Consider the following 12713-nt stretch of genomic DNA (forward strand, 5'->3'; position numbering starts at 1 on the left):
TGTCCACAATATTAGGCCCAATATTATTACACAAATTTGCCAGCCACTTTTAGACAACATTGTCTTTGTAATGGCCTTTTAATATGCCTTCCCTTATAATACTTTGACGGCCTAATCCTTTTGAGGGTCGGAAATTAGATACAATACTTACTTAGAGCATAGTTGGATGGGACCAGCCTTAACTGAGAAGTTTTAAGTGGGGTTAAATTTGCAAGGAGTGTTTAAAACTTACTTACAATTGTGTAATTTAGACGGTTATTATAAATTCGAGTTTTAAAATTGAGATAACAAACAAGAATTAATGTTTTGTCTACTTTAAAATCTCCCATAATATGAATCTAATATTCAGTCTAATATAAGCCCAAAGTCATAAATAATTAAAAAAAAAACGGACAAAATTCAAAACCATAATATATTTTTCCGTGCAAGATTACAAAATTAGTGTCAGAAGCAAATTACACATTCATGAAATCCATATAAAACTGTGTACCTTAAAAGCATCTTTCTTCGTCATGTAGGTACATTTAAATAGCTGGCTGGATACAAAATTAAAAAGAATAAAAAAAAATCGCGCTCAGACATTATTGGTGTTATTGCGCAGTCTGTTAAGGAGTTCTAAATTTGAAAGAGGCGCGAATAAATTATTTTGATAACATAAATTAGTGATAATTAAAATGTTAAATTAAAAATAACTAAATATTATAATTATTTAATACATAATTAAAAATTCAAGATTTTAAATTGAATTAACATTAAAAAAACTATTTTGTTCACATTACAATCTTTTAAAATATGGATCTAATTAATGATCTAATACTCGTATTTTGGCTGAAAAGGAACAACAAAATATTAATATTAATTTTTTTTTTCGTGCAAGCAACAGAAGCAAATCACACATTTATGTAATAAAAATATTAAATTAATTTAAAATACACACTGTAAACTTTTTTCTTTATTGTATAATGTATATTGTATAAGTTGATTTACATGGCTGGAAACAAAATTTAAAAAAAAATACGGGCAAGACATTGTAAGATTGGGAAGTTATAGCTACGTTCGAAATTTAAAAGAGGCGCGAACAATTTTTTGTGTACAATTTTTATAAAAATAAGCTAGGTATTTTAGATTAAAAATAACAAAATGGTTGTAAAAGTTTTCAATATAAAATTGAAGCATATAATGGATCTATTATACACCAAAGCATGAGAAAAATTGCTTTAAAATAACATTTCCTGTTTCGATTATCGTTTGAAGCGAAAACCTACATGAACAGCAGATCTTTTGCCAGAATCTAGCCTCTTTTGGCAGGCACACTTTTAAATTTAATTCAGGTTAGTGTTTTACCTTTTATTTTATAGCTAAATTAGGCAATAGAGAAGTCTTACTTACGTACTTTGAAATAATGTTAACTATTTGTTAGGCCTAACAAATCACAGCAATTTGGAAGTTTCTGTACTAATCGCATACAATCAGCTGTATTTTTAAAAGTATTTTGGTTCTAAGATAAAAACTATGAATTTCTATCTATTTATAAGGACATTAGGATTTATTGCTAAAACTTACATTTTACATGCAAGTATCATTTTATATTCTCTTTTTAACAACATCCCTTAAACTTTTTTTAATACCTCACAGTCTGAGTTACAAGTTTCTTTTGTGAACAAGTTTCATTTATACTTGAGAGGCAAGTCATCTTCAGTCTTAATGATACTATGTTACGAGTATTAAAGCTCGTAGTTCGCAGGGACAAAAATAAACGTTTCTATTTTGTGTTCGTATTAATTGCGGTATACAGTTTGATTACATAACTTTTCAATGGAATAAAAAAGTATTTATTGGTATTTATAATTCGGTAAGTAGTTAGTTACTTACACTCTTTTTGAAACAATTATAAATCGACACTAAAACATTTGTGTCTATACGCAGACACATTTAATTGCTAAATACTACTCGTTTATTTTCATCGATTTTAAAATGTATTCGTATAAAAATATAATAATTAAAAATAATTGAGATGGTACCTTCCTCCACATCCAGCGCTGTGTCAATTTCGTCGTCATTTGCACAATCGTTAACAAGATAAGAGTAAAAGGGAAACAATTTCGAATTTTTCCTGAATACTATCGAATTTCATCACAAAACGCTGATAAAATCCACGTTTCATGCAGGGAACTTGATAAAATACATATTCACATCGTGAAATACAATTTATTCGTCAAAAGATTCACGCGCCCGTCATAATATAATCAGTAACAAACGCCTGGTGAATCTTATTCGATTTAGAATTACTGGATAGGATTTTGTATCTGAGATTGAGGTAGGTACGTCTCGTAATCGTGTTCGAAGTGATCCGATTTGCCCAATTTCCTTTTATATACGCGTATTGTCCTCGTTCGATCACTATCGCGTATGTGAATACGCATTTTCAAGGTAGGTACAAGTACCTAGCTATATTATGACCTCAGTTATGGTCCCATATCTTGTCGTCCTACAAGCAAACAGAACAGAATATTGTTAGGAGGATAAAAGTTACAAATATATTCATTGGGCACTTAATAAAATGAAATAAAAACACGCAAAATAATTGTTGAGTCACCGGTCCTTATTAAGCCTACAAAGTTTGCATTAAATTAGTGGGACAAATTCTAGTCTTTAGGAGTAGGTTTGTTACTGGATACTTAAGAGTTAAGGTGAAGCTAATAAAAGCGTGTTAAACTTTCTATTGCTAATAATAAAATCAAGTGACCTTATGCTTTCTATAAATTCAATATACATCACACAAATACCATATTTCAACATTATCTAAACTGAAACGAATACCATATTGTAGAAGAATCATAACAAAAACCCCCAGTATTCACAATAAATCAGTCGTTCTCGGAATCAAGATCGAAAAACCTACAGACGGCAACATATCAACGGCCTTGATGCTTGTCCGTTAATCTGCTTGAAAAAGTAATTGTGATAGGGAAAAAAGGGAATTTCAACGTTATCTCTCCCTTGTGGGCAACTGAATTAACGCGAGTGACGTGACCGTGAAACTAAAGTTCGCATTATGCGTGAACTGCTTTTATTTTCGGCATTTCGATTGGAACTATGTGCGATTCTTTACAATTTAATCTCGGTCGCTCTTAGCAAAAAGTACGTTCTAAAAAGTATAAAAGAAGATATTATAACTCCTCAAAGCTTAATATTTATATACCAAAATTTATTTAACTTTATACTGAAACTAAGCGTGAGACGGGTGTCTAAATTGTGAACTAAGTAACACAGTAATTTTCTCGTACGCATAAGCTGAAAATTATGACTTTAAATATTTGGATTCTAGAGCTTATGTAGAAATCTACGACAAGTTAGTCGTAACAGTCTTGCAAACTGTAAGTTTCTGAGATAATACTTACAGTCGTAACTGTCATTTTTACTCAGTATAAGAATATAATACGAATAGAAGCTACAGAATATACATTTTAATTAAACTGTTTCTAAAATTGTATGTGTCACAGCACGCAGCTGTACGTGGCGTGTGCTTGATATGATGTTTAGGAAAATATCCTTGTGCGAAATTTAATTTACTTTATTTATAAACGATACATACTATATATTATTTAATACATAGCTTAAAGTTCTTAGTTAGCTAGTGAAGGAGAGATATAGAGAACCTTTTCATGGTTAAGAATTTCATCTAGGCAATAATATTAAGTCTTACTTGCACTTTTCTCCATGTTAGCTACATTGAAATAGATAATTATGTGCATGTGTTTATTATAAATTTAAATCATATCCTTTAATATTTGAAACCTTTCAAAATAATATTAAAAGAAAACTGTATTAAGAAATTCAGTACCTACTAAATATTTTGAAAGGCCTAAAAAATACAGGTCTGAATGTGAAATTAGATTTTTCAAAGGTCATCAAAAAAGGTCACTTGGTGAACAATGTCTATTATTTTAAAATATTAAATTACCGGTTCAAAGCGGATACAATGTATAACGAATTACTAAAACATGAAATATACAGACGTAACATCAAACGACACTCAGACGCCCACACCATCTGTTTATTCGTTAAAATATTCACGGAATCTTTCGGCTGCATTTTGGTTAATGAAATTTTAATCATTACTCGCCTAAATCGCTACTCATTTTCCTTCTAGACGTTTTTGTCGACACACTTTTGGTTATTTCTGAGTGCGTCTTGTAGTTAGGGAGTGGAGAGCGTTTAGAATTTCAGAAACCACTAAGTGAGGAATGCCTTCTAAATTTTAAGGCAAAATTTGCCTTTGAGTAAATAGATAAGTGTCTTTTCAGTTTGGGCTATCTTCATTATGTTTAAAAATAATGGAGATTCAGTGAATATCCAAGAAGCGTTAATATTAATATTGTAAGCAGTTTTGAGTAGACTATCTCTCCAACGAGGTTTTGTTTGTTAGTACGAATATAAATTATATCTTTGTTTTGATTAACTGTTAGCCATGATGTTTTCATATAAGGTATGCTGCATATCACACACTATTTACAAGATAAGAGAAAAATCGTAACAAATATGAACCTTGTCGTTTATATCTTAATCATTTTGTACCTAGCGAAACAAATATTGAATCAAAAGTAAGCTAAAGTATGAAATAGTCGAGTAATCAGTAGGAAATGAACGTGAAAATGAAAACAAAAGCCAAATCACTGGGTAGCCGAGCTTCGTATTTGCTAAGTTGCTAATTTGCCTCAGCTAACGAAGCAATTCGATTCCATAAGAAATTTAATTTAACACGATACCTGTAATACTTGGTAACAATCAAGTGCTATTGAGATAATTTCCGTGTTTTGTTGAAAATATTACTTCAGTTTTACAATAATAGCCAATTATTAAAAAAAATCATCTGTGTTTTGTTATTTATGATTATATCAAATTTATTTTACTTCATTTCCTAACTGAGTTATGAATACAATAATATTCCATTTGTTATATTTGTATGGTATAATATGACTATAATATAATATGGTATATTTCAAAGTTTATCCTTCTCCTTGCATTACGTAAATCGTTCATCAGCCCGAGTCGGATCTAGGTATTACTCTAATATAAGACAACATAGCCTTTGAAATTATTATGCTAACCTAACATAGTTTCAAAATTTAAAATGAATCACTCATTACTATGCAAACGTTAAACAAACATTATTCATAAAACTTATTTATCTTGCCAAGTACAATACTGTATTGAATTTTCAGTCTACTCCATCAAAATTATTTCTAATCAAACAAATTACTAAGTGAACTAACTTCGTTAAACTTGTTTACAAATGTTATCCAATTTGCTTCGATACTCTTTATATTTAAGTGAACTTTAATGGTCATTATACTTGTTGAGTTTGCGCTACAAGTGATCGCTTACTCATTATTATTAGATTTCTTAACACTTTCAAGGTTTTAACAAGTTTAATAAATGAAATCACTCAGACGATTTTAGTTATTAATAACGAGATGGATTCTTAAAGCTCATTTATCAGTTTGGCAGTTCTGGCTCTAGATGATGTAAAAAAGTAGTTTGAAAAGTAATTATATTGTTAGTCTGTTACACACACATTTGACAAATGTTTTATAATACATATAATATCATGGCTATACGTAGATAGAACACTCTGAAATACGAAAGAGAAGATGATCAAGATTTAATTCTCATATTTTAAATCTACGTGAAATATTAAATTAATCGATTTGTGAGAAAAACTTCTCTTTTTTTATTTGTCATGAGATACACAACATGTCTTAACGCTAGAATATATTATAATTTAAGTAACATGAACTAAACTATAAGAAACTATCTTCAACAAATGTTTCCCACAAACTTTAACAAGTGATGTTATTGAGACGTGTTCTAAACATTGACCGGTTAAACCCCGATCTCCCCAGAATGGTGATGGATGGGAGTTCGGGATTTGCAAAAGCGGTCCCCGGCTACAAATAGCACAGCGAGATTAGTGTGCTTTTAAAAGATTATTTCAAACTGTTTTTTCCGTTTTCGGATATCGTATTTATTATGCTGATTGTGAAACGAGTACAGAATTGAATATGGTTATTAGGAAAGATTTACTGCCCTTTCAGCTTTGTATTACTTTGTTTTTGTTTTAGCTAGATCCTTTTTTGATCCTCGGAAAGTCTGCTTTTGATGAGTATATTTCTATTCAAATTTGTTTTAATGGATGTCTTGTTTCATGTTACATTTGTGTTGTGTGTAAGAGAAACCTTTCCATTAGACTAAAGTCTATTTATACGCTCGAATAAACGTATATCTGTACTTTTCTGAATTAGATGTATAAACTAAATTAAATCTTTGTTCTTCGGTTTCAGTTGTTCTTTGTCTCTTTATCTATTTTAAATTTTGTGGGGCAGTGGAGACACTGAATTAGCCATGTACTTGCCATGAGACATTATATTGAAAAGTAAAGTACTGTTGAAATAAATAGACTAGACTGGCAAGATCATTCAATGTACGTTCTGCTTCAATATAGAACACCTTCAGATGAGTTTGGTGAATTGTATATTATCTATACATATAATAAATCTGTAGAAGGGTCAATTCTGTACATTGAAAATATTGATAAAATAACTAGCAGGGGGTGTTACTGGATCGATACCAAACCCAAATATGTGATTAAAAAATTTTTTGTCTGTCTGTCTGTCTGTCTGTCTGTCTGTATGTGAAGACATCACGTGAAAACTACCGGTTCGATTTCGATGAAACTTGGTATAATAATTATACCTTATTATCCTGGGCGTAAAATAGGATACTTTTTATCCTGGAAAAATACGTAGAAAAAAAATTAATCTCAATTTTTCAGTTATCCATAGACGTTGTTCTGTAGTAGGTACCGCGAACACACGTTGCGTATTATTATAGACCTAGCCGTATTTGGGTCCAATAGATATTTATAAGATGTCATTGTCCGAGTTACTCAAAATGGATAAATAAACCATCCACGCAAAGACCGACATCCGCGCGGACGGAGTCGCGGGCGGAAGCTAGTTTAAAATAAATTTAAGACTATTGAAGCTATTGAATTAGTTGTTTATACTGTCTTTATACGTTTAGTTATTATCTTTAATACTTCGTAATCCAGCAAAGATATTAGTTTTAAACTGTAATCTTTCAAGAAAGTGTAGGTACACTATATTAAATTAAGGGTCTATTTCGAACATTGAACATTTAGTTTCTCGCTTTAACGTGTTTATTACTGATGTGTGTATTATCACTAGATGCGCCCCGCGGTTTCACCCACGTTTCTCCACTCCTGTTGGTCTTAGCGATGATATAATAGCTTAAAGCCTTTTCCGATAAATAGGCTATCCAACACCGAAATAATTTTTCAAATCCGATCTGAGGTTAGCGCGTTCAAACAAACAAACAACCTCTTCAGCTTTATAATATTATAGTATAGATATTGTACAGCGTTAATTTACTCCAGTATACCATATTATGTTACCAGTTAATGTGCAACAAAGTTAGTTACTAGATTACGTGGATCCAATAATACGTTACTTAGGATATTGTACGACAGCTGGGAAGCAACGACTTGCTTTTAAGAAATTTTACTTTTTATTTCTAGGTAACATTGTAAACTATGTACATTGTACATAGTTTCTGATGAAATTATTCATTCAGGTGCACGATCATTGGCTTTATTAATAACATATTTTTGGTGTATTTTAATTAATATATATATTTTAATTAATATAACATTATTTTTTACACGTTTCTAATAATCAAAAATAAGAAACGTTTTTATTAACAATATCCGATGCTTGATTCTTTGCATATTTTAATTTTCTATTAACTGAGTATTAAGTTCAAAACATTTAATAATAATATTATAATCTACAGAAATGCAATAAAGACGATACCTACATCTAGTGGCCATAATACAGATTCACTATCAGATAATTCAACCACCAAGCTACTCTCTATATCTGTCTAATTCTATTTCGCAATTTGACGAGGGTTGTAAATTAAACTGGCTAAGTCGATTTATCAACACTTAATAAAGATTTTAAGGGCTCTTATCTTTAGTGTCGTTTGTATCTTACGACTCTGTGAAATATCAGATGTTGGGCGCTACGGATTTAGTGGAAATGGATGGGTCTTATTTTTAGTGCACTTGTATTTCGGTGTTGGTATTTTTGTCAAGGCTTATGAATTGTATTTAATTTTGAGCTTTATTATTATATATAATTGTCAGACGATACCTTTGAAATTTGAATTAACAATTTAATTTAAATAATGATAACAATTTAATAAAATAATGATGCTACCTTTATATCATTTATCTATAAGTACACTGATTGTTTTGTTTTTTTTTTTTTAATAAGGTATTTAACAAAATATTTACAATTTTTAAAATTTTCATTTATCGCTTAAAAAATAAAATTTTAAAGAGTCCTGAAATTAATCTGTGCTAACTACGAAGACATGAAATATTAAAATCTCTAAATTCCGTAAGCGCTGCGATGTTCCATCATAAATTCCGTCAGAGACAAATAGTTTAAAAGCGCAGCGAGTTCTCCTTAAACCTTTACAGGGACGAAGAAAATTCTAATACCGAGACCTACAATTTTAATCCGCTTAGTTCCTTCCAGTGGCTTATAACCTTTCTTTGTAAGTTCACCAGTAATCGACATTCTATGTTCGCCACGCATAAATATTGTATGAAGCGAGTAGATACGATGTGGCTATCAAGAGAATATTCTATTTTATTTTAACGCAAGAACAAGGCGTTTCAATGGATAGTGCTCTTCACGTTATGGGAATAAAGGATCTGCTAAGTTTAAGAGCATGGCTAATGGATGAAGCTCTCTTTAGGTGCACGCTAACAAATTTCATCCTTAAATTGTTTGGGGTAAGAGGTAATTTTGAGCGTGCTAATATTTTCGACAATCCTTGTTTATAATCGTGGCTACTTAGGAACTTAATTTATTATTTGTTTCGTCTCTTTACGGATGTTTTCTCGAGCTCAATTGCAGGGGGATTTAGGAAGATAAGTTGATGAAGTTCACGACATCGTATTTACATTAAAATGTTTGGGTCATTAATGAAGATAAACAACATGAAACAATTGCATAATAATTAAAGTAATTAAGTTAATTCTGACTCGGATACCAGTGATTTATGAATTTAATTAAATATGAAACCAATTTAATAAATGTAAATCTCCGTCAATATTTGAATCCTATTGGATATAAATTCCGCTTATTGCATTTACACCAAATTAACACTTCGCTTATTTATTTATTTTTTCTATAGAATCTTGTATATTTTAGTGAGAAAAATCCAGTAAAATCAATGAAGAGATTTAGAACAATTATGGCAAATAGTTTTTAAGGCATTGTAAATTTATTTGTTGGTCAGATAATATAGAAATATCCGCTTATTTAATTATGAAACAAATGTAGGTATATAGATCCACAATAAACTGGTATATAATCATGATAATTTTCACACATTCGAAATTGGTCAATTCATATTATTGTGTATTGTCTTATGTTAATATACACAAAAAATAAGATCGGAAACCTTAGTAAAAGCGGCCCCAAAACACATTACTATAAAATCTTGAAATAAAAATTATTCAACAATCATATTATGTAAATAACCACAAATAAATCAAACGTTAGTAAACTATAACATAAACACAATAGTACAAAACTTACAAAACGCAATACAATTTCATAATGCTCATATATTAAATCGCAGTGTTGATATTATGCACAATTCCATCTGCATAATCATTTCGAGCTGGCGCAGTCGGCTAATTAGCGTATTTTTAACAAGTTCTCATGTAGGAGTTGAGGTAATAAGTGCTTGTACTTGTTAATTTTGTTACTCGTGTATAATCTTAGCTGGGCTTTAATGTGAAGGAAACTCTGGGAAATATATTTTTGTAATAGTATTATTTTAACTGGATAAGGAACACGTATTTGTTATATTATGTATTGAAATAACGATATTTATAATACTTTTAAATAATGGAATTAAATTACAATAAAATGAATGGACTTACGTCATATTTTGTTAGTTAGTATGATTTATATTCTCTTGGTAACTAATCCAAGACATTAGATTATACATATAATTTGAAATAAGTGTTAGAAGTTTTAAAAACTAATAAAAAGAAAGTCTTTCCGAGAGGAGGCGCGACGAACGCCAAACGATTTCATAAAAATAATTCCAATTTACACGAACATAAGTATTCCTTGTTAAATGTTATAATATAATATTATGTTGCTAACTGTAAAGGTTATGTCTTATAAAAGATACTAATTGAAGAATCACGATCGCTTTACAGATTCAATTAACGCAATCTAATATATTATAAGTAAATATTTATATTCTAAAATCGAGTCGCACTTCGGATCAGATTTATAAAACAATAACATGCCTTACTATACCTGTGTTATACCTATAATAAAAAACCTTCTATAGCTGCAACTCGACAGGCAATATTTTCCAAGATAAGCCTTTTTTAATTATTTGAAAAACCATAATCATTTATGTACGACTTTATTTCGATTAAGATGAAATTGAAACTTACTTTGGCTAAATACGTCAAAATAGCATGAGTTGCTTGGAAGAAATCGCTCACGAGCGATAAAGCCGCTCTTGTAGTATGTAACTAAATTTATTACTGTGTATGTACAATTATTGTACATACATGTTTATTATAAAGAGTATTTCATTCATTCATTCATTCATTCATAGCATTTAAAAGTAAGATTATTTATAGTTTTATTTTATTACAATAATGCATTAAATCTTCTAGATATTATCAACATATTGCCAAACAATCAGTAGAAAATATTATATTATGTCAATAGTTCAAATCTGGGAAAACAAAGGCACACGTCCCGAGATATCATTTCTGGGAAAGATATTCTCACATAATATATCAAAGTAAATAGCCTGATTATTGAACAAAAACCCTCGTAATGTATGTGCTCCTTGCCCTTTAAGATTGAACTGTAGTAGAGCAACTATGGAGTTTCTTGCCGGATCTTCTCTATAGATACTGCTTTCCAAATAGGTGGTACAAATGATAAAACTGTTATGACGATTCAAAAGTGCTCCTAGATGAAGTATTGAATAAATTTTTGAGTTTAGTATCAAGAAGAGATTTCTGGATACTAAATTGCATAAGGTATTTTGAAACTCTTAATTCGGTTAATGTTACATGCTGTGTGCATTCAGGGTATATTTTCTAGAGAATTCCGCTACAAGACTAAGCTTAGTGAGCGCTGTGTAGCTCAAATCTGTCCTAATGCTGTTGCATTACGCTGATCTTTTGTAAGATCTCAGTCCATGTATACACGTGTTGTAAGTTGGTTATGTATTATACGTGTAAACAATGCTGTGGAAATTTTGAATCTAATGTATATTATGAGTAGGTACATTTTTGTCAATTCTCTTTATCAAGACGTCTTAAGGCCATCTTTTATTCACTTAAATGAACAAAATATGTCAATAAAAATTTGAATCAAACATTCGTGACTTACAAAATTGCTTACAAACTATATTATCCAGCCTATTTTTAACATGCTTATATTAGCTCAACCTTTATGCCTCCTTTACAATCGATTTAGACCTACTTTTAACGGACAGATTTAATTCAAACTCTGTGCACTTAGCAAGGATCAGTGACGAAGCGTGTTTATTTTTGGATTTTTAACAATATCTATTTTATCGATAATAACAATGTCCCGTTTTATTGAGCATACTATACATTAAAATGTACCGTAAATTGAGTTAAAAATTACTTTCAGTAAAAAAAAAGTAACAGCACATTTTCTGAACTAAGAGATACCAACAGGCAGTTAAATTTAACTTCTTTAATATATTCTACAAGCGTTCCAGCAGTAACTTTACAAACTTTAATTGAAGACGGTTTATTATGACATTTTCATATTACGTTGTCTGATTTCATTTCGCACGAAACACATATTTTACTGAAATAAGTAGTTAGATAAAGATGTATTATTGCGTGTGACTTTTATAACAAAGCAATTGTGAATCAAAATAATAGGAAAATATAGTATTATAGACAAAACGTGTACCTACGAAAATCAATCACACAAATAGATAACTCACCATTTAAATGAAAAAAATAATAATACCATCCAATTATTTATCGCCAAAAATACTTCTATTTAGATACTATCGTTCCTTTCTATTAGTAAAAACATATTTTTCATCCCAAATTAGACATAAAACCATTTACACACGTCACACCTACTTAAAATTCCATTTCATAATGAGTACCTTCTACCAAGGACTTGACATATAAGCGTTCCTCACGACAGGAGGCTCGCCAAAGGCTCGGATATTATGTAATACCCTAATGTGATTAGCGGCTAATCCCAGGTCATTAATTTGATGAAAACGCCTCTATGTCGTTACATTATTAACACGTCGCGAGAGTTTGAAGGATATCTTACTTTTTTATTTATATTAATATGTTGGCTTGATATTTTTGAGTTGTGATTTCGTATTAAATAATACATATTATATAGTATTATACTATCTGTGCCGCGTGGTTTCATCCGTTGACGAAACTCTGGATAAAGCAAGTTTTTTTTAGTTATTCTTATAGCAAGTTATTCTTCTGTATATCCCATATCATTAGAAGGTTTGAGCAGTATTTTTTTCGTACAAGATTGTATTTTTGTCACTCT

The sequence above is a fragment of the Colias croceus genome, chromosome 14 (genome assembly GCF_905220415.1).
Source record: "Colias croceus chromosome 14, ilColCroc2.1".
Classification (NCBI taxonomy): domain Eukaryota; kingdom Metazoa; phylum Arthropoda; class Insecta; order Lepidoptera; family Pieridae; genus Colias; species Colias croceus.